This window comes from Pezoporus wallicus, unplaced genomic scaffold (genome assembly GCF_028554395.1).
Source record: "Pezoporus wallicus isolate ANWC-B61680 ecotype Strahan unplaced genomic scaffold, APGP_CSIRO_Pwel_v1 contig_360, whole genome shotgun sequence".
NCBI lineage: Eukaryota > Metazoa > Chordata > Aves > Psittaciformes > Psittacidae > Pezoporus > Pezoporus wallicus.
In genome coordinates, this window is record NW_026640059.1 from 2,858,425 (window position 1) to 2,881,135 (window position 22,711).

General features: G+C 42.6%; 1 long non-coding RNA gene across 1 annotated transcript; it reads right to left on the reverse strand.

The window, feature by feature from the left end:
* Positions 1-3,354: 3,354 nt before the first annotated feature.
* Positions 3,355-21,486, reverse strand: LOC130603420 (uncharacterized). The gene is made up of 5 exons (XR_008973164.1): positions 21,310-21,486; positions 16,171-16,243; positions 8,005-8,101; positions 4,292-4,428; positions 3,355-3,463 (listed from the first exon to the last, which is right to left on the reverse strand). It is a non-coding gene; the product is annotated as an uncharacterized LOC130603420 (long non-coding RNA).
* Positions 21,487-22,711: the final 1,225 nt, after the last annotated feature.

The window sequence follows — 22,711 nt, forward strand, 5'->3', positions numbered from 1 at the left end:
AACCAGTGGGTAAAATACATGAACAACCCTTAGGCTGGGCAGAAAATTTAACCAATCGCCTTGTAAACAGCATCTCCTTTGCTCCTTTGCATTGCAATACCTCAGTCACTTCTTGGAGCTGGGCCTGAACTCATGCCCTGTAGCTCTGCACTGGTGAAAGCAGAACCTCTGCACTAAACTTTCTGGCAATTCTCACTATGCAGATTATAAAATTTTAGATCACAAACTTTCTCTGACAAGGCACGCACACAGCTCCCAGCTCCTTCAGCCTCCACCTCAGATGAAGCTGCCTGACACTAATACTAAGAAAAGGCAGTGAGCTGCTTCCAGATTACCTTGGATTTGCATGGATTTGGTGCTAAGCCCCATCAGCGAAGCTGCTGCTTAAGCTTTTGCATGCTGTGTTTAAGTTGTAGGACCCAAGTGACCAGAGCTGGCAAAGTTTTATTGTTGGTTCAACTATTTCTGCTCACTTGGACAGCTGTAAAAAGAGCAGGCAGCAGAGCAGCTCCAGACCTGAAAGAAGGCAGCAAGGAAGACTTGGCAGAGGAAAAAAAGCACAGGCAAGTCAGCTGGCTCGGGGGAGGCAAGTTGGAGGAATGAGCCCAAAGCACAAACAAAGCAAATGGCAGCCTTGAGGCTGGTCCAGGCCCTGGTGGGTCAGAGCAGAGCCACCGGCCAAGGCATGGCCTGGTTCCCAAGGCTGAGAGAGGCTTATGTCGGCAGTGGGGTCAGCAGAGGGTGATGATATGAATGAATGCCACTTTTTTTTTTTTTTCTTTTTGGCTGAAATTTGCCTGTTACTCCAGGCTGGGAACACTACCATTTGCTATTGTAAATACCCTATTCTAAAACACGGGCTCTCGGCACCCAGCCGAAGGAGGAAAGATCTCATCTGCAACTCCTCAGTGCTAGGAAAAGCCAGTACTGCTCTGTCAAGCCTAAATTACCTTCCCTTGGTGTGGGCAGGATGCAGTGCTTCAACTTCTTTGACATGCATTTCCTTGAGACAAATATCAATTCCCTCAGTGGCCCATCGTTTACTATCTACATAAAAACAGAGGGAGATGGTTAGAGTGGGGAACAGCCCTGCTGTTGCTATATATAGTGCCCTGTCTGCTCAGCCTGTAATGTTTTGCTATTCAGTTGTAAATAATACTATAAGGAAGGGAATAAAATGGGGAATAAAATGAAAATTTAACTTGGAGAAACTGATGTAGAAAAGCAGAGAAAAAGAAAGAAGACCACAGGTCCAGAAAACACAGGAATAAACTACCTACTTGGGCTTAAAAGCAGATGTCATTAGTGAAACGCATCCTGCCACTACTGCTTTTGGGGTCTCCTGACAGAAAGCTGAACAAATCTGTCCTTTTGGCTGGCTACTTCTTCCTGGCACCTGCCATTATGGTCCAATGTGAAGGTTTCCAGCATTATACCTAAAATAATTCTCACATTTATATTTCAAAGAGTGCTGGGAGACTGCACATATTTCTTTTACATGCACATATTTAAATCTATTCAAATTTGTTCCTCTTATGAATCATCATATCATCATGAATCATTGTCAGGACTTACTAGCTTAAACTCTACACAGTACACACTTGTAAGGAAAAATACAAAATATATATGCCTTGAATATTCCAGTGGTGGTTGGGCATCTTGCAGCAATACATAGGTTTTCTAACAACACCCTTGTGAGGAAAAGTGGATTTATTCCCATTTTACAGAATAGTAGTAGAGGTAAAGTGGTCAGTCTGTGGCTATTAAGGAAGTCTGTGGAAACGACCCCAGATCTCTAGTATTTCAGCATAATTTCTAACCCACAGGACCAGCTCCTTCTCAAACCAGATGAAAAAGCAATGCATAAAGGAAAAAGAACAAAGAAACGGGTTTGGTTTTGTTTAGTTTGGTTTGGTTTGTTGCCAATGAAGGGTAAAAGAAGAAAGCCATTAACAAAGCATTTTCCTGTGTGATTCAAATTAGGGCAGCCATAATGGCTGAAGACAATTGTGCTTTTATTCTTTTTCAGTGATAATTTCAAATTTGGGCAAGTTTTTGTTGTTGTTTTGCCATTCAACACAAATAAGTTGAGTTTGGTTCCACCACCAGAATGATTCACTAATGCCCTAAAGAAATTGAGAATGTCCCCAGTACAGGAAATACATTACTAAATTTTAAGTCTGAGCCACATCAGTACTGATCTTTCTATGCTGGGAAACAATTTCTCTGTAGTCTGGAGGAAGTGCTCTCTAACAAATGAAAAATTAATTCTGTATTGCAAACCCCACTGAGTTCACTGTTGGGATTTTTTCTTTTCTGTGAGTAAGGAATGAGTGAAAACAAACAAAGAAAACCTTTGGGATGTGAACCAAGAAGAGGCATAAAACATTAGTTGGGCTTCTAGCCATAACCTACTGGGAGATCTATGGTCTCAGTGAGTTTTTGGTCACGCTCTTCAGGAAATAGACAATACATAGTTTATTCAAGATAACTTAATGATAACAACTCCAGGCATTTTGTTTATTAGCTGTAGGTTTCTTTCTTACTGACACATTCTTCTGGAAACCTAGCCTTGGCTCTGCATTCTGCCCATGGCAGGTTTTTGTAGATTTTAGTTTCTGCGGCTCTTTCAAACTGAAAAAGAAGAAAAGAAGTTATAGGCAATATCGAAAAAAATTACATAAATTGACACACAAGTATTTAAAACTTGAAGTTTCTTTTCACCATTTTAGGGCTTTCTTTATCTGAAAACTTCTAAAATTTAATTTAAAAAATTAATATTTATCAAACAAAAGTTTGCAAAATGTGCTTTCCAAGGAACACTTTCTGATTAGCCTTATTCCCAAGACTACCTGGGTGTTTTCATACTCTCAGTTAGTGATACAATCACAGTGACTTCTCCAAACAGAGGTCAGCTCACACTCTGAAGTAGCATCACACGAAGGCATCTTGCATTTTGTTGAACAGAGTTTTATCTGTTCTGTTCCATACACTGAATTCTAGTAAACGAAAGAGGCTAGAAGGAACATTTCTTGTGATAAATAATGGGAAGTTGTAGAGGTGGGGCAGTTAGGACTGTTTCCTGCATTATATTGATAGGGAAACAATAAAAAGCTAATATTCTCCCCAGAGATTTACATATAGATTAAGACTTTAGAGTCTTGTTTCCTGGGTTTTTCAGTTTGTTGTTGTTATTTTCCACCCAAGTGGGAAAAAAACCCAAACAACTAAGTGACTTTTGAGGCTAAGAAGTACTTTGTATCCTCTGAGGATAAGGTCTAAAGAGACATAAATTCTGTATTCAGCCAAAGAATATTAAATCAATTTAAATTACTATTCTCTTTCAGCAAGTGTAGACAAACAAGGTTCGGGGTTTTGATTTCAACCTGTTTGAGTGAAACAGGCTGCTGCTAAGAGTGTCCAAGAGAACATGCTGTTGCCCTGCTCCACCAGTAGTAAATATCTAAAGTAAGAAAGAGTCCAGAAGATAAATGCTATGCCTTTGATTCCTCAAATGTTCAAACTACTGTCTGAAATAATTAGTAGCTGCAGCCTGTAATCACTTGCCATTCAGGCAGGAAGGAAACTCAGCAGCAGGCAGCCAAATTACAATGCAATGTTGGTTGCTCCTGCCTGCCTGAGCTAACCTGGCTTCTCCTTTGTGTGTCAGGGTAAGGACACAGCCCCAAAAGACAAGCCTTTCAGTTTTCTGTTGGAACACTTCCCTCATCACAAGTCAGCTAGACCTGACACCATAGCTAAATATCAGCATTTCAAGTTAGCTTGCCTTTTCCCAAAACAAGGGCTAACTTCTGAGTTTGTCAGCTAGAGTAGTACTCAGCAAATCTTTCTTCACTCATTTATTGCCCAATGACACAGAAGATGGCAGATTAGGCAGTCTTTGGCTAAAAGTAAAGGTTTCTTGCCTTTCAACTAATAACATACTTCAGGTCTTGCTTCCAAAACCCTGTTATTTCTTAGCAAGATATTTCATACTTTCCTTCTGGTCTCTTTAGTTTCCTGCCTGAAGATATAGTCTTATCATGCTAATGATCTTCAGCTTCTGTTGCTTCTGTCGTGCTTTCTGTTACCTCTCTAGGTCTCTAGGGTTTAGTCATTGAACACTCACCTCTCGTTAAGTTTTATACACATCTTTTATATAGCTATTTCTTTTGTTTATATAAAGTGTCTATCACCATACTGATACTCTTTTCCTAATCTCCCAATTTATTTCTCCACCCACCACTTCCATTTGGTATGTTTGATACCTCAGTGTCTTGGGTTTGCCTACCTCTTTCTGCATTCCAGCATTCATTTCTGCATTTCAGCTTCTTCCAAGCCTGAGGTCCTCTCTGCTTGGTAGAAGAGATTTGATTTAACTTCTATTGTCTATAGGTTAGTCCAGACATCCCATTGAGTCTGTTTGTGCTGCAACAATAAAGACAGGTTTAATTGGCTCAAAGCTTTAAGAATTAAGACATATCTTGATAATTTGAGAGACAATGGGAAAGGTGGTTCCCCTGTTCCCTTCTCAGAGCTGGAGTTCAGGCTAACAGTTTTTTAAGTCATAGTTTCTGAAGTTTTTGTGGTTTCAGTTTCTGAAGGCAGAAGCAGACCGAATGGTTCACAGTTCAAACCTGTTCTTTCAGAAAGGGGTGGAGTTTGCTTTTAACAATGCCAGGCTAATTTGTGAATTAATGTCTCTATTTTCTGAGGTACAAGAGCAGTCTGCTTTGGAGGACTGGCTGACAGGATATAGTAAAAACAAAGATGAAGACAAATCTGATTCTTTAGATGAAGTTGCTACTGTGCATTAGGACTGTCAGCAGCCTACTGTCAGTCTATAGGAATTGTTTCCTGTTTTCAATTCATGATGAATATGGATAAGAGCATATATGACTTTTTTTTATTAAAAGGGAAAACCCAGTAGCACTATGGGAGACAGATAAAAAAAGGAGAAACAGAAAGGTTCAGGAAACAATTTTTACAACTACCAATGACAGAACAAGCACCTGTAATGACAAAAGGCATTGCCTTGTAGCACAAACAGCTAGGCAGACTTTTGGGCAGAAACAACTCTGTCCTTTTTCATGTAGAGGTACCTAAGAAAGCTCTAGAAGTCTCCGTATACAACTAAACAGCAGCCAAGGAACAAAACCACATTTGCCTTCAATTCACTCTTACACAACTGCAGATAGTAGATAGTGCCCTAAGTGGGGTTCATTTTTGGCTGAAACCTCGGGATGTTCATCAGTAATGACAAGACAAGGGAAGAAACCTTGCCTCTGGTGGATGTGGTTTGTACTTCCCCATGCAGTGCCTCTGCCCTGAAGTCTACAGGGGCCTTTCTCATCACGCTGCTGCTAGTAAGTAAAACCTTAAGTTTTTATATTAAGACAAGGGTGAAAATAATGGCCAAAACCCTTTCTGAGACAAGTGGTTTAGATACAGCTACAGCCAAACTTGAGTAAGTCCTGCCTGAAGCTTGAATACACTACATCCGCTCAGGTCAGTGCTCACAGTGAATGGTATTACACAAAGAAAAGTACAGGGAAGCAGGGGACAGAGAGGATGCTGAACTGCTTTCCAGGTGTCAACAGGGCCATTCCCATGGTACGTGGGTGTTGTGGACAGATGCAGCCCGTGCTCCTGCCCTGCGGTTAGCCTCCACCACAACTTCCCATCTGCTTCACTTATTTCTGGCCCTTTTGGTGGCTGTGACAGGTCAAGCCCAGGCCAGATGTCTGTGACCAGCCCCTGCTGTGCACAGGCCTGTCTCTGCCAGTCCTCCTCCCTGCAGCACCTCTGGAACCTCAATCTCTTTCTGAGGCTTCAGCAGATGGATCTGTCTGTGAACCCTAGCATCACTAGGAAGGCTAAGGAAGACATTCAGAGTGTCCCAGGTTGGAAAACTTTCACCACGCCAGAAGTTATACCATCCGATGGTTTCCTCTAGAAGCACAATGAAATCATCTTAGGAGTCTGAACAGCTCTGGCAGAGCACTTTTTCCTCCCAGGTCTGGACATCTAGCTGGCACCCGAAGACGAGAGCCCCTTCACGAACAGAGGACATGGCTGCAGTGATCTGTCTTGCTGTGTCTCTGCAGTGACTGCCACTTCCACAGCTATCATAATAGCGCTTGGGGATAAGTTTGTATCTCCAAGCTGCGTCCACTGTCTGCATTTTGAAACCACATGTAAACTGCTGGGCTCATGGGCTAGCCTAAGAAAAACTCAGCTCTGCGACAAAGTCTCTCTCAGGGTCTTCCTTGGGTCGGCAACTCTTCACGTCAAACACACACAGCCCAGAGACCAAAGCTACTCCTAAACCAAGACAGGACACAATGAACTGGAGGTTGTCTCTCCTTCTGAAGAGAAAACAAACATGACTATTTGTTTTTTTGTGCTGGGCGGATAACTCTGCCTTCCCTACCATGTTTCAGTGTTGTAAGAGAGGACATAAATCAATGTCCAAACCCACTCTGTGCCTATCACTGCATAGACTTCTCCTAGCGACATGAGAGTCTTCTTTTTTCAACTGGGCTGAGATGATTTTATTTGCAGCTTTTATTTTGTTCTAGTCCTGGCTTCCCTCCATCCACTTTTGTCAGCTAGGGTTTTGCTGCTTTGTTTTCCATTCACACCGTTTGGGCCCAGTGGATAAGCTTTTAAGTCAGAAAACTAGCATGTTGGCAGCAGCGGCCCAGCTCAGGCTTGCCCTGCCCTATTGGGCTTGACAACAGCTCAGAAATGATTGATGTTCTAGCCCCAGTGCCTTCCCTTGAGATGACAGCACTCAGAAAAGCTGTCAGTGCTTGAGGAGAAAGGATCACCACAGAAATGCTGGCTCATTGCAGCTTATCTCCAGAGTTAGTTACTCGAAGATCATAAATACGTGGATTACAGTTTCTAACTTCATGAGTTCCTGGACAGTTGACACCAAGAACTGTATTTCTGCAGTAAAATATGGACCTATCTCCCTCTAGTCCCTTTATTCGCAATGCCTTGAAGATGCCAATATCTGTAATTCGTTTGGTGTACTGTGTGATTCAGAAGTTGCGGCGGACGTTTTATAAAACATCCACCCAGCTTAAAATGATTGCAGTTAAGTCCCCTCATAGAGGATTCTTCTAATTATGCCTCAGAAAGGAAGGGGCAAAAGACATGAAAAGCAACAGGAGGCATATGCATTAACATTACTATTATGTAGTTGGTTCCTGTGCCCTATGGTATCAGAGGAAGCTATTTTTGGCAATATTCCTGTTATCGAGAAGGTCCAGGAAAGTAATCCAGATGGCAATGAGTTACATAAAGCAACTTCAACTTTTCTTAAGTCATGTCTCACTTGTTTTATGTGCTAGCCCAAAGGTAGCAATCTTGGTACCTTTATGCCTGCCCCCTGTGATTGGTATTTGTTCAGGCTGAACAATCATCTATGATGGATAAATGGCATATGTCAAACCATCGGTTTTAGTAACTTGTAAGAGAAAGGTCAGGAGTTAGTCTCAAAACAGCTTTGAGACAGCTCAAAGCACCAGTCCCTCATATCCATTCATTTCTTCTAAGAGCACTTCGAATTCCCTTTGCTTCCTTTAAAAAGCATTTCTCACTGCCACTTCTGACCAGCCCAGTCCTCCCAGGTGTCCTGGGCTCTGCTTTCTTAGGATGATTATTTCTCTCACAGAGTAATTCCTGGTAGCTTGCCACAGTTTATCTCAAAAAATCTTCACAATTTTTAATAAGCTTTTTTCATGTCGTGTTGAGCAATTGTCCTGAACCCAGGACGACAGCAATCTATATTACATCATTCCTACTGAGTGCTCACTGTCAGCAAGAGCAGAGAACTGCCTACTGGATATGATTTCTTTTCAGAGGTGAAACAAAGGAATTTTTACTAAGCCTGAGTGTTTACTAAGCCAGCCAAATACGGCGAGGCTGACCCCAGCCTTTCACATGTGTAGAACCAGTTTCAGACTGCCACCAAACACTACAGAGCCCACTCACCTTTCAGAAATGGTTTGTTCACGCTAGCAGAGCAATGCAGGATGACTGAGTTCCAGTTCAGCAGCATTTAGAGTCCTGTTTGTGTAGGAATAAATAGCTACCAGAGGATCAAAGGCAGAGACTCGGAGCTTAGTGTCCATACACTGTATTCAAAATTAATGGAACATGTGAGGAGAAATTATTGCAGGTCGCTTTTTGTAATCATTAGGATTGCCTCATTCTATAATGCTGTTATTGAACAAATTCAAGGTAAATTGCATCTCTGGTAATAACTGGAATACTTTCAGGACTAGATTTTCAAGTTATCTAGTTTATTTGCATGTGTGCTTGCACAAATCGTACATGATGCATCTCTTGGCACTAGCATAGCAATTGTGTGCACAGAAGTGGCACCTGTGCACACACATGGCCAGCCAGCTACCAGGCTGGACTTGGACTTGAACACCCAGGTTGGAGACACAGATCCCTCAGAGCAGTTGGCTCCTACTTTTATTAAGTTACTGTCAAAGCAGTGCAGATAATAGAGAAGCAGGAGCTAAAAGCCAATTCCAAGTAATGTAGATGAAACTGAGTTCACATATCACTCAAGCAGTGCCAGCAGCTCCTTCAATTTTGCATCCATCTTTCCTAAACACACAGCATTCAGCAGTTCACACCTCAGGTGTGATCACACCTCATGTTAAAACATTTCTTCTTTTGTAAAACCTCTTGCCAAGTATGCTTTTGTATTTTATTACAAATGCCTATTATTTGGATTAAGTTACTTCCTTTGTATGATTGGCTACATTCCAGATGCCTCTAAAATCAGTAGTGATGAAGTGGGGGAAACAAAAGCAGCAGATGCTCTTCCTTCAGGCCTCACCACCCACACTACAATGCAGCACTCAGCACTCCTTCCCCAGACCTCTGTCCTCTCTCCATCCCTTGATTTCTGGAGCTAGGGAGGGGGAGAACTGCTGCTGATGGCAAGTGGGATGGTGATAAAATGCCATTTTCCTCTTACCTCTTTATAATAAACTCTGTCAGAACATTTAAAAACAACACAATCAAACCAAACAACAGATCTGAAAAAAGACACCTCAACAACAAACCCAACCACCCAAATTCCATTGTCCTCAACAAATTCCCTTGTCCTCAGGCTCTTCCCATTTTGTCTTTTGGTACCCATTTTGGTACTCACTCAACACTTGTAATTATCATAAATTTTGCTGTGTCTAACTGGAAATCTCTTAGCAGTCATTCCAGTATCAGGCACTGTGAGATACATCATGACAGCACCATCTCTATTCACACTTCTCCAATATGCCCTTGATAAATCATCTACTATATTTTTAACTCCTTTTCTGGATTGGCATTCAAACCTTCACTTGGTATTTCTGGAGTGTTAACAGCTGTCCCCCTATTCCTGGTGAATGCTTAGTGAAGGTTCTTGAAAATAATCTCAAACACCTAGTGATCTGTTCCTAGGGCTGCTCAAGTTTTCCATAGATGCACTAGGGGGGATCATTAGGAGCACCACTGTTGCAGTCACCCCTTGTGACACTGGTATCTTGGTTTGCTAAATGCTGCTTGAGATTAGAGATACACTTATAAAAGACAATGCTGAGGTGGGATGGGAGATAAGTTGCAACATAAAAAGAGCAGATGAGGAACTGAGGCACATTTGGCTTTCAACCAAATGTGCAATGCTCCATATAAACACATGAGAGAACAAGGAGGTGGCACATGAAAGCTCTTAAATCTGTCAAAGAAGAGAAGAATAACAATTCCGGATTATCAAAAAATACCTGTTTCACAATTCAGCAATAAAAAATTCCAGTGGCTAATTTAACTACTTCTCTGAGGTCTTGGGTTTGGTCCCTGACCTGCCAACAAACTCTCAGTGCAACCTTTAGAAAATCACTTCATTTATTTTGATCTACATCCCTGTCTGTGAAATGGGAGTAGTGGCATTTATTTACTGTGGTGCCAGACAGCAGAAGTTTGGAGCATGGGGGTGCTCAAATGCCACAGAGTCTACTACTGCTCCTCAAAAGCTGAATATTCTCCATCTTATGGAGTGGTTTTTGATGTGCATGTAGCAGAAGGTAGCTAGCAAAATGAAGCAATTAGTTCCATGACATTTTCAGCTGCCTAACGAGTTTCTGTTCTTGTCACACAAGTGTTTCAGAACTGGAGCTTGTGTTACCAGTTCTCAACATTTTACGCTTTTTCAGGCTGCAGTTCAACAGCTGTCTCAATATTGCAGTTGGAGCCAACAAATTCCATATAGATTTTCCTCAATATGTTGTCATTTTTAAAAACCCTTTGCCATGCCTCTTTGCTGTTCATGGCTTGATCATGGCTACCCTTTCATTAGAAATCTCTCACTTGAGTCTTTTTCCTACTAATGTGTGAACTGGAGTTGTTTTAACGTCATGGAGATTAATTTCTCTGAAAGCTCAGGTTTCTGTCCCAGCACTTGCGCCCCACTCTTCCAAGCTGCTCCAAGCATCATGTGCCTGTTAGTCAGTTCTCCACAAAAATACCACAAATCTCATATAGAATACTACTCTTTCCAGCCCCTCTAATTTTGCTTTCTAGGTTCAAGAAGGTACTATATCACACATGTTATTGCAGGGCTTTTTCGGTCCAGCCCCTGTTCCTTAAGGGTTGATCCATAAAAATTTGTCCTTATAACAGCTCTATATGCTACCATGTGTTATTATCCCCAAAATACTGTATTGTGTTGAGGGTAGGCCTCCTTTTTACTCCTCCTGACCCAGTAAAAATCCTTCTGGTGGAGAACTGCACTGTGAATCTCCGGCCCTTCTCTCCTGTCCTTTGGTATGGTTACAGCTGTACAAATCTCACATTTAACTTCTCTGCACTGATTTCACCAGCCCTAATCCCAAAGGATGTAAGAATCAGGATTCATGCAATTAGGAATCATTACAAGTGCCTGTATTGATTTAAGAATTAAACTGACAGTATCTTTGCCAGCTATACATAGATCAGTATTCTTTGAAGCTTTGCATTCTTACTGTTTTGCACATCCCGCAAGAAGGAGCCCCTTTCCTTGGGAAGGACTCTTTGTGGAAGATCCATCGGAGTCCAGGGCTTGAACATGCTTGCAGAACATTATCTCTGAGAAGATTTCAGTCATCTACTTTGGACCACTTGAACCACAAACATTTTAAAAATGTGGCATTTAGGGAAAAGGAAAATATATCTTTGTATTTGATATTACTTTATTATTATAGTATTGCATATATTTCTGGAATCAGACTTCATATATAAGAACAAACGATCATTTTGTTCATTATTAGGAAAGGAAGCATATTCTCTTTTTATCCACTATGCTTTTCATGCAATCTGCAAGTACAAAGAGAACATTCAAGACCTCAGGACAAATATATTCTTCCTTTTCAGTCATACTATTATATTCTTTTGCCTTCTGAAAATAACTTATGCAACTTGTCAAAATCTGCAAGTTCAGAACTATTTCTGAACTTCAAGAATATTTTTAGATCACTCATATACAGCTCACTGAATATCATCTTTGTTTTTGTAGTTTAGGCAACCTTCTTTCTTAAGTCACCATATGTTACCAAAATCTGTGAGTAGTCCCTTGCCTTCCTTCTTTCCCAGGTATCACACGCATAAATGCTCTATTTTGTGTGTCTCAAAATTCTTTGTCCTCTGAGGATTAAGCTCATCAGGCTATCCTCTGAGTATTTCCCTATTTCCTAGTGCCTCTCAGCCTAAATCATTGCCTCCATTTCTCACCCTCTTTCAGGCTCTGTTTGCCTCATGGTGGGTTTGGGTAAGTCTTCCTCAGTCCATCCCTGCTGCATGGTTCCACCAGGGTGAAATCCTGAACTCATCTTTGGGATGGACTGATTCACTGTCCCCTCCAGCGCAGCGTTACCTGTGGCACTATCCCTGGGTACTCATTCTCAGCTCAGGCTTGGGGGATCAGCGCAGGATGTCTTGAGCAGCACTGCAGTGGTGATAGTTCTGCCAGCAGACCTGTGCAATTTGGAAGGAAGAGTCAGGGCTACAACCCCCACATCCTGGGTAAATAGTCCAGCCTCTAAACTGATGGGTGAAGGGAGCAATTGCAACAGCCACTGTGTACTTTGAGTACTTTCCTCTGCTCCCCCTTCTAAACAGCTAAGTGAAAGGTTTTGTTTCAATTAACTTCCTTTCATTTTTGCTCTTGTGAGGAAAATGGAAAAAAAGAGTATCTTGCTTGAGCCGAGAATGCAGCTCACATGTCCAATACCTGCAAGAAGAGAAATGTTCATTAGTGGTGTCAGAGGGAACAATTCTGCATGAGTTACAGAAGGATGAATTGTCTCCCGCCACATTAGATGAGGCACTGCTCTCCTAAACAGCCCTAATCCATGCAGTACCTCAGAATGTCTAAACTCAGTGATCCTTCCGCAGCCCAGCCCACCCTGAAACATTCCTGTGCTGCATACAGACCCCAGGTACCTTGGTGATGGCACTGGCCATCCCTGGCAGGGTGATGTGCTGGCTGGAGCTCCTGGACACCTAACTGCAAGCAGCTTAAGCTGTCTTTGGAGGTGTCACTGCTCTTCACCAGCCAGGTTCTAAAACAATTGTAATTTGGCGAGCTAGATCCCATCTGGGCCAGAGAGGCCCTATGCAGACATGGCCCAGTGAGTTACAGCCATCCTATGAGCCAGCCAGATGCACCACCACAAGCCCTTGCAAGACTCTTTAGCTCAGGCTGGGGAGCTGGGGCACCACAAGCAGCCAGCAGTGAGGTGGGACCATGGGCTATGTATGCTGCAGCTGCCTACAGAGGACCATGGAGTGCTGACAAAGAACACCAAGCAACAAAACCAAAGGCTGGGAAGAGCTTTGCAATACACAAATTATTGTTGAGAAATCTGAGGACATCAGACACAGATACCAAAAGGTCACCCACATCTTCTAATGTACAGACAGCACTGGTTACTTTATTTTGGGGACTGGTTAGTCAACAGGACATGCTCTCATATAACTCTTTTTCCTGCCTGCTGTCACTGCTATAAAATATTATTTTCTAGTCTAAGCTCCATCCTTCCCCCCCCCCCCGCATCTGGTTTTGTTCCAATTCTATCTATTGTTTTCCTTATGCATGCTGTAATAATAATACTGATATAACCTCCCATACCCCCTGCTAATAAAAGTCAGTGTATGAATTTCACCAAGGGTCAGCACCCTTATTTCTGTTTCACAGTAGCTAAACTGAGCCATGAGGAGATGAAGTGATTTGCTGGAGACCATTGACCAGATCCTTGACAGCTGTGAGACAAGAATCCAGGTCCAATGAGACCTTAATCCTTGCCCTACCCACTTAGAAACTGTTCTTCCTTCCCAACACATGTGCATGCAAACAATGCACCTATTGTGGGAATAGGAAATTAGCCCTGTTTTTTCAGGATGAAGAATCCTTTCACTACTGTTAGCAAAACCTGCCAATTCTGTGGACACAACCATCCCTGGACTGGAGTAATAGCTGCATATATTAACATCAGACACAAATGCCTGCTCACTGAGTGGCACACACACAGCAGGGAACTTGCCACCCAAATTTCATCAGACACAGGCAGATCACACACAGGGCCAGCAAATTGTACATGGGCTTGGGGCTGGCAGAGACCACCACACTTCCCTTCCAGACACAGACTGCATCACCTAGACCTTAGTGCTTCCCACTGGAAGATTCATGCTTCATCTGGTGGACGCCTCCCTTTTCCCTCAGCTCCTCCCTTCTGCCATCAGGAAAGCTGACCCACCTTTCCCACAAGCTTTGCCTGGCAATCTTTCTTTTCCTGCATTGAGGCTTTACGGAACTGCAGGATTGGCCCAGGAGGGAGAAAGGGAGCCCACAGTGACCCATGCAGCCCACATCTTCCCAGGCTCAGCCACGCAGCGCAAAGAGTTAAAAAATGATGAGGAATTTCTCTGTGAGCCACAGAAAGGACTAAGAAAACGGAAACTGGCCTGAATTTAAACTGAAGGACCCCATTCTTCTGCCAAACCACTCAGTTCCTTAATCAACTGGGGCCTTGTTTCACGGTCAGTCATCAGAGGCTTTAGAAAGTCATTCAGACAAATCTGTAGTGGGGGAGCCACAAAGGATGTCTTTTCTGTGGCACTCTCTACCTAGAATATGTAATGCTTGGGGACAGGCCTGTCCTCAGTGGTGCTTCTATACCACTGGAGCACAATATACAATGATGCTATAGGATACTTGTATTGCTGAGCTCCTGCTTATTTAAATAAGCATTTAATTAAGGCAAGTCCTGTAGAAAATTGAGCAACGAGCTTTCCCAATGGTACTTCTCCTCCTCCCCAAAATAAAATCTCTGTTGGAATTAGGAGTGGGTTTCAGAAGCACTGCAGTCTGCTCCAAATCAGCCTCCTCTTTCTCTCATTAGCCCTGCAGTCCTGTCACTTACTAGATTTCTAGCTTCTAAGGAAACACTTCTCTTTTTTTTTTAGCTCAATTTAGTAATGCTTTCAATGATTTCTGATAACTGCACTTTTATTACTCATTATTATAGAGTCAGGAGAAAAAAAAAATCCCACATAATAGCAGATATCTGATTATTCTGGGAAACTTTGAAGTTCCCTTCTGCAGTGGTATTCTTTGATGTTCCTATTAAATAAATAATGATTTTTACATCTAAGGGTTATCTTACAGTGCAAAATACACCATGATCCTCAGTGTAAAAAAATCTTTTCATTGTTAGCCACAATAAACATCAGGGGAAGCTGTGATTCTGGAGTGCTTGAAGCTGACCTGCCCAGATATGGGGCAATATATTTTTTTCACATCAACTGTGTGTGAAGGAGAAACCAGTGCTGCAGACAGAGGTATTGCAACAGAGAGAGGAAAGGAAGATGTTAGATCAAAACAGAAGAGGCACACAGGCAAAAAGAAACTAGCAGATGCTCTAAAGGCAGAAAAGCATCAGATTAGAAACAGAGTATGAGTCTTTTCATAAGGTTTTCAGTCCCAGCCTTGGGCTCTTTGTATGACAGTGGGAAATAGGATGACATTTCTGGAACTGTGCTGACTTAAAAATAATAACAATAAAAGGTCAGAATTTACTGTAGAAGGAACTCGTTAAAAGACTTCAGCAATGGTACATGCAGTAGGTGCTGTGTAGAGCAGGCCATCTAAATTAATTTATTCTATTTTGGTACCTGTGCAGCCCTCTCTTAGGTCAGGTCTTGTGGTCTGTGTGTTCGCTTGCTCCCGTCACTGTCCATGGCAAGTGGCAGAGGTAGGGGCAAGCTGACCAGGCTGTGCACCCCTGAGCTCTGACAGAGAAGCTACTGTAGAGCCCATGGGCTTAAATCGGAAGGTGTGTTGTCTGGGCAGCTGCTAAATCTCTCTTCCTCATCTGACTTTCACCCACAACATGCTGGCATGGGGAAGCCACACTTCTGCACATAAGCCTTGCAAATCCCACATGCGTGCTGGTTTGGGTGCCTGGTGCTGGGCTGTGGACATGACATTCCTCCTGGAAATGCATAAGGCTCCCAGTCCTCCTGCCTGAGGTGGGCGCTTACCCAGCTAAAGCCTTTACTTGTGCATGTCAGAAAACACCTCCAGCAGCACCCACTCTGTGAGCTGTGCAAGGAGGAGGATGGCTGGGATTCACAACAATACTGCAGGCAAGAGAATACAGCAGCAAAACACCAACACAGAGCATAGAGAGAACAGAAGGAGCAGGACAGAGAAGGAGAAGCTGGAAGGAGTGCTCCCATATTTTTTCCTGCCTTTATCCCCACTTTTATGTCCTGATTTCTATGAGGTTTTTTGGTTTGTTTTTGTTTTTTTTTTTCCATTACAGATAAAAGCCAGAAGTCTTCTCCATCCTTCCCACAGCTACCAAATATTTTTCACACTCCAGGAATGGCGCGCCTTTCACTTCCTTCCTTATCCCTCACTTTCAGCTCCCACCTGCACCTCCCAAAACCTCCCTGAGCCACTGCTCTTCCCAGCAGTCCTGTAACACTTTTTGCTAGCACTCTGCAACTATACTCATCTGACAATGCTGGAAGAAGTAATACCACAGGCTTCTTGATGCAGAGACTCAATCTCATGCTCAGAAGGAAAGCCCCCATGCAACAGTTTGCTGGAGGCTGGGAACTTACCCCATCAGTACGCTGCTCTTCCAAATGTCCATTTGCAGAAATCAGAGGTGATCATCCTGGGAAGGGTTTGCATCTGAAATGGAAAAGTTGTGTTTAAAATAAAAGCATAAGAAGAGCAGCAATGAGAGGGTGTTTATTTTGGATGCCAGTGGGAGTAGATGATACCATGGCTGTATTCCTATGTGAGCACTGTGCAACCACATGCACTGTTCAAACCTTGTCCCATCCCTGTCCCAGAAACCCTTCCATCCCCTCCATTAGCTCCTGAACAGGAGCAAACATTAGTAAAGTGAATTGGAGAGAGCTGTGACCTGTAGTAAAGTGAACGGGAGAGAGGGCATTTATCTAGAAACCAGAGCTCCTTCCCGGCCTTTAGACTGTTGACCTGCATTTATGTATCAGCCAACTCCATCAAACCACCTTTGGCTGACTAACTTCTTCCAAAGGACATTTCCAAAAGAAGGCTCCTTTGTTGCAGTCCTGCTCACTGGAGCTTGGTACAAGGCTCTAGGTTTTGTGTGGCTTCTACCTGAGGTAGCTAAGAGGCATTTCCAGTGGTTTTCTGTTTTTCAGTCTCCTGAGCTGCTGAAACCAGTTCATCCCAAAGTATTATTCAGATTGGTTTTCCTGTAGTCCAGTTTCCTTTTACTTAAGCCAGTCTAAGTGAAGGCTACCAAAGAGAGTAGTATTTTTCCCTCTGTCTTACCAGACAGGGCCTCCTCAGTCAGATTGTCATATGCATAGTTATGGCCCAACACAAACTGAACCTACAACACACAGAATGTCAGCTGATTTGTACTGGATGAACAACATGATCCAATTCAGCCCACGGCTCCAGGATACCCAGAGGCAAAAGGAGGGAGAGGGCAGGAATGCATATATGGGATGTGGACAGGCCACCTCTGTTGGAAGCAGCTTGCGTTTAAATAGGGTTAAGCATTTCATGAACCTACACCCTTAGTTACACTGGATTTAGCTTCCAGGCCCTTCTTAGTCACCACAGTTTACAGTATCCCTCCCAGAGGCTAGTCCACCAACTGTACCACACAGTACATCATCCTCTCCTGCACTTCTGCTCTTTGTGTAGCCTGTCAGCTGGACGCAGGGGTTTCTGCACATCAGCACCACTAGCTTTTGACCAGGCAGGGAAGGCCAGAGCTGTACTTGCTGTGAAAGACCCTTTCAATGCTCCTTTCATCTACTTAGGATGCAGTAGTCCAGAGAAACCTTAGGCTTGGGGTCTGTCCATGTTACAGCATAGCAGCTATGCCCAGACACAGGGAGGAGTATTCGGACAGGATGACACACTGCTGCTGCCCATCCGTCAACAGTCAGCAGTTTCAGACAAATGTGTTTAGCATCTCATGAGCATGCTGTGATCAAATCCTGGGCAGCTCAAAAAGCCGCAGGCAGGTAAATTAACAGAGGACAAACATTAGCTCCAGTATATGTGGCTTGCCAAACTGCAGTTGGTTTTATGTCCTCATGAGCTGAATTCAAACATGACAGCAGTTCCTAATACAACAGGAGACAAAAAAGCCCTAAACCCAGCACCATAGGTACAGCAACTTCTGCTGCCTAAGATAAGCTAATTGAAATTACACAAGAGGAAGGGGGTGGCAGTATTCAACTTCCACCTTTTCCCAACTTCTGCAGTTTTTCCAGGGAGAGTGTTGGTCTGCTTAAGAAATATCACCTCCTGTAGGTTCACTTAGCGAAAGTGCTTATAGGAACTTTTAGGAAGTAACCATGGACTGCATACATGGTTCTCTGCCCAAAGCCAGCCTTGCTTCTTTTTCCTTATGTCTGTGGCGAAGCCATTGCACAGGGCATGGTACCACTGTCCCAGTTCAATAAAAATCATGAGCATGCCTATAGCTTTATCCAGTTGCTTAGGCTGCAGTTCCATCACTGGTTAAGTGAACTTAAAGTTGTGTCACTCTGGTCTTCTTCTTTCCCTTACACTGGCTGCATGTCCCCATCTCTCTCCTTTGCATCACCAGTGGCATTTATCTGACCCCTGGAGCTGAGTGGAGCTCCAGAATCCAATCTGTCAGAAAACTAACTCCACAAGAAAAATGAATATTTTTTTGCTAGTTTAGAGTACCATAAAACCACATCCATAAAACCGTGACTGATCTGAGCCCTTCATAAGACAATTTCAATGGGCAAGTTATTGTAAATTTAGGCTTCTCTTGCATTTAGCATTCTGCAATATGTCAGATAGATTTCAGAACCATAGACAATTAAATTTCGGAAAACATGAGTAACTACAGACCTCCTTCTCCAGAAAGTCTTTCTTTCCTGACTCTTGGGGAAAAAAATGTAACTGTGTTTCCAGCAATTTCTTTTTTAAAGCATTTTCAGAAAACAAAAAGCTTACAAGATTATGGGGAAAAAAAAAAAGAAAAAGGAAAGAAAAACCTTTTTAGTTGAAGAAGCAAAAATCTTGAATAATTTCTCGCAGTCTTTTACTGGAATCCAATAAACACATTACCAAATTACACTGTATATTTTACTAGGCTAAGATATATTTGTGTGTATTAGAGGCACAGCATGAAGAAAAAAAAATAAAAAATATTAGCCTCCTTCATATAACTCAGTAGAGTTATAAAATATCTAACTGAATAAACTCCATTTGACATGAGCAAATGGCGACATTTCCATGCAGTGTTGTCTTTTTTGGCTTCCTGACAAAGAAAAGCTTAAGGAACCATGATTTTTGTTTCCTAAGGGCAAGTTCTTCTATTTTTATAAACTCAGCAATCAATATTAAAGTATGAGCATATGCACTTTAAATTTATGAACTGTATACTTTCAGTGAGTTTAATAGTTTAATCTTATGCATGTTGTTATAAGAGTGAGGGTTTTTGCTCTACTGCTTAAGATTGTCTAATGGAAAATATTGCATTAAGGCATAAAAGCAGCCGTATATGTAGAAAACCAGAAAAGGAATAATTAAGACACAGCAAAATTAATACTATGCTGATTTCTTGTAAGCAGAAGAGCACCATTAACTTGAAGGAAAACACAACCCCAACAGGGAGCCTGCACTGATGTCACCCATAGACAAAAGGCCCCCAGAAGATGTGAAAATCCTCTCTGTGGTTACTTAGATGAACAGGCTTCTTCCTCCCTGGCAGACACTTGGCACTTTTCTTTGTCCCTTAAAAAGTATAGCTCAGCACTCCTGAGTTTTGATATTTGGCTCAGGTGTAGTTTTGTTCCCAGTTCCCAGCTCTGATGATGTGGTTTGTCCAACATGTTTCCTACAAAGCACCTCTCCAGCACCTGTGTTTGAATTGACTGGCGGATCTGCCAGTTTGCACGAAGCTGGGAGTCAGGAGGGGTTGCATGTTTAAATTGACCAAAAAGGACTTACTACTAATACTTGTCTATGAAAATATCACTGCTATTCATCTCAGAGAATAAGGACTAGACTTTCATGAGACTAGCTGTGGAGTGAATCACTGCTGTCCATTATTCACAGCAGAAATATAATGTGACCTGCTGTTAGCATTAGGGAGAGGGTGCCTTTTCCCACCAAACTCATGTTCAGATCTGATAAGGATTTTTCACAATGAGTATTTATCATGTAGAAAGCAGGCTCTTTCACTTTGTAATATTGATGTCAGTCACAGATGGGCTGCTGGTTGCCATGTGGATGATAATGCTCCAGGGAGTTTCAGTTAATATTAAATGGAAAGTGCTCGATTTGCATGTCTCTCTAGAAACGGCACAAAAACCATCTTGAGAATCAATATTGATAATACTCTGAATGTGAAGCAAAAAATAAGCGCACACAGCAACAAGGAGCGCATGTCACATGGTGACTCCTATAGCTGTTAAAAGACTGCAATCTCTTGCAATAGGAAAAGCAGGACATTTAAAAGAAGACAAAATTCAAATTTGGCCTATGCAGCTTTGCCAAAAATAACATCAGAGCCAATTCTTCATAACTGCATTCTAATTAAGACTGTGCATTAATTAATGGATTGCAGAACATCTGTATGCCACCACAAACTTGCCAAATGCATGTCCCAGTGTAGGTGAGCACCATGTGCGAGAAGAGCACCCAAAAAGAGCAGGCAGACCCAGACCAGCTGAGCTGTAGGTCATGTCCTAGGAGTGTTCAGGGGCTTGGAAGAGACCTCTCACCACCCTTTGGCAAGGGAACACAGGGCTGAGGCAAGCCCACGCTTGCATTGTTGGATGTGGGCCTTCTTGTTCTTTTTGGCCTATGGAAACGCAGCGAGACAAAGCAGCCAGCGAGGAGGTTTGTTTCGTAATTCTAACTCTCAACCCAAATCACACACAAAAAAGAAAAGTGATATTTGCTTCCCCAGCTGCTTCAGGCTAGGATCAAGTGCTCATGACCATGTGGATCTAATGGCTCATATGGCTCTTACCTTTCTCAAAGAAGTCTAACTTCTCAACCTGCTTATGCAGTCAGTAATACATGAAAAATCATGTCACCTGAAGAACAAGTACACCAGCCAAACTGACCTCTCTGATAGCCTGCTGTATCTCAGTGTCAGCTTTCTTACTTCTATTTATGGGGGAAATACAAGATTTTCAGGAAAGCATACGTACGGTGTATTTCTTACCCCGTTTTATGTTACCAGTAGCCTGACCGCTGCTGAGTATTCAGCTAAAATAGATTAAATCAACCCATAAAAACAGAAGATGATTCAAATCAAGACATGGCATTGAAGACCAGGCAAGTGTGGAGCCCTACACACCCTCTGTAGGTGAGTCTCATCACACAAGCAGGATTCTCGTCTATTTGGTTAAACAAGAGTGTGTGTGTATGCACAAGAGAAAAAAAAACACCTTTACTGGGTTCTGAAAAAAATTAAAGCAAGCAAAACCCACAGCAGACAGAGCTATGAAAGACACCCTGTGGCTGGTTTGGAATTTGAACCAAGGGAAAGGCATTTTCCCCTTAGCTCCTCAATGATTGCACACAGTGTTCATCCAAGCAGAGCCCAACTTATGTCCTAAACTTGTCAGTGAAGGACAACATTGAGATTTTGGACACAGGGGAAAGACTGAACACGTGCAAAACCACCAAATAACTGTCGATGCTGGGTAAATCCTGATTCAGAGCTACTGGTAAGCCATAGTAATTCCATTGACCTGGATCCAGCTCCACTCCTTCAGCTCAGGCTGGAGTCAGGCAGCCTGCTCATTTCCTGAGGAGCAGGGCAGCATCTTCACTATCCACATGCACACTGAAGAGAAGGATATCATAAACTGGAATGCAGAAACAATTTGTGCATCAATTAGTAGAATGAAGGAAAACAGCACATGAGTAATTGGAGTCTCAGGGAAGGGAAAACAGAGAGCAATACTGGCAAAGCTGAAGTAAAATACAAGTGGGAGTGCTTGTGTTTTCCTTCATCCACAGCCTCAGCTCTCCAGCCTGCTTACACAGGCTTGCCCCTCAGTACATCAAGCAACTTCTCTGCATGAGAGGAGAAAAATCATATGCTCAGCTCAATATCTCATGATTTAATACCCAAGAAATTTGCTTAATTTTTAACTTTTTTATAGTGTGCTATTTCAGCTGGACCAGATAATTTGTTTTAAAACGATCATCCCAGGTTTACCTTTTCTAACAATAGTGAAGTGGTTATGGATACAAATTATCTATCACATTATAGTTGTTGCCATGGAAATAAACTGCCATGTTATAAGCACAAATAGAGCCTGATAAAAAGGAAGATGTGGCAGCCATGGCTTTAAGGAAGTGCTTTTTCCATGATAAATGATGAACCAATTCCTCCAAACCTCCTGAACTACAGGAGTTAATGCAGCAGCTCTGGCTTGCATTGTTATAGAACTGTGCATAATGTTTCAAATCACTTTGGCAACAGAGGGTGCTCGTACTTGATGGCTTGAGGTTAAATGGTAGTTTTGTCATACTGGGAACTCAGCTGGGACTTTCTGACGAATCTCTGCATTATAGCCTGTTCCTCTGAACTACAATCCCAGGAGCAGATCCTTGCCAAAAAGAAGTCTCTTTTCGTAGCAATAATATACATGCATGAGCACGACTAAGATACTTTGTAGCAGACCCATCCTTTCAGAAACTCCCCTTAGGCAAGAGGATTTCTCCGCTGGCCTTACGGTTTGCGACTGTAGCGATGTGATGCCACAGAAAGCTAGAAGGGCGTCAAAGTCTGCTGTGACCTAGGGGCCTGTTATAAAAGTGAGAAAAGGGAAAAGAAAGGGGAAAGGAAAAAGAAAAGAACCTGTGTGGTTTTGTTATTCTTGCATGGTCAAGGCAAAAAGCACATGGCCAAAAAAACCTCACTTGCAATCAATTAACAGATTTTGAGAACAGCTATCTCCTAATCTTGCTCAGAGGATTCAATAGGCCATTAGTAATACCCCAACCCAACTGGCTCATACAAGCCCCAGTCTCATGCATGCTGTGTGTGGAGCCACCAGAGAGCACATGCTGGGGAGAGACCTCCTTGGTACTCAGGTTGAAGACATGGGTACTATGTATGTACAGAAAACAATATTGGCTGCA